This window comes from Dioscorea cayenensis, chromosome 2, assembly GCF_009730915.1.
Source record: "Dioscorea cayenensis subsp. rotundata cultivar TDr96_F1 chromosome 2, TDr96_F1_v2_PseudoChromosome.rev07_lg8_w22 25.fasta, whole genome shotgun sequence".
Lineage (NCBI taxonomy): Eukaryota > Viridiplantae > Streptophyta > Magnoliopsida > Dioscoreales > Dioscoreaceae > Dioscorea > Dioscorea cayenensis.
The window spans coordinates 20,246,989-20,248,206 of record NC_052472.1 but is presented as its reverse complement, the minus strand read 5'-3'; positions in this window follow the sequence as shown (position 1 = coordinate 20,248,206).

Genomic DNA, 1,218 nt, shown 5'->3' with positions numbered 1-1,218 from the left:
ACATCGGCGCAAGACCATTGAGCTATCTGTCCATCCAGAATAGCGACTCAGAACCAGATTTTGCCTAAACCGAAACACATCCCCTAAAAGAGGAGAGACACCGGGAAACACCTAACCAAAAGAACGAAACATAGTGCACAACACATCTAAGACTAGCACGAAAAACAGCGGCGACAGAGGGTCTCCTTGTCTTAGTCCTCTTTGATACCTTACATATCCACTAGGGGAACCATTGATTAGAATCGTAGCCTTTGAAGAACAGAGATTCGAAGAAATCCATCTTAGCCATTTGGATCCAAAACCCCTGGCCTTTAGGAGCTCCAACAAGAAGTCCCAATCAACCGAATCAAAAGCTTTAGCGAAGTTCACCTTGAGAATATGACCCATCAATCTCCTTTTATGGATGATGAAAATAGCCTCATCTGCCATAGCAATATTATCCAGTATACACCTCCCTTTAAGAAAAGCAGATTACGCGTGGTCCACCAAGGAGTCCATCACCATGCTAAGACACGAGGTCAGAATCTTACTGATGATTTTCAACGAAGAATTAATTAGAGTAATAGGTTTATAATCCCCCGGTGAAGACGGGCTCAAGACTTTAGGGATGAGAACAATGCAAGCCCAATTAACTCATTCCAAGTTTGCCTTGCCAGTGTAGAAATCCTTACAGTGTTGCAATATCTCCCCTTTAACAATCTCCCAATAAGTTTTAAAGAAGAACATAGGTTACCCATCCGGCCAAGGAGCCTTGTCACTTCCTAGGTCGAATACCGCTCTTTTCACTTCCTCCATTGTAAAAGGTTGCTCAAGAAAGGATAAGTCCACTAAGGCTTTATTCATCAATAAATTATCTAGATCCACCTTGAAGCGAAAAGGCCTACATTGACTGAAAAAGGCCCTAAACCGCTGCTCAAAAACTTTGCCAATATCCTTAGCATCAGTGAAGGAGGCAGATCCAATATTGATGGTAGGGATGAAATTAATGTTTTTCCTCCTGTTAGACACTGAATGAAAATACTTCATGTTTTCATCCCCCTCCTTCAGCCACTTTAAACGGGAATGCTGATTCCCGTAAACCTTCTATTGTCTACGGATTCCAGCCAAGCTTTACAACAAACCACGTTCCTGGGTAATTTCATCAGAGCTAAGACACCTCGATTCTTTGATAACATTAATCAGCTCTAACTTGTGTAACAATGAAAGATTCCGGAGTTT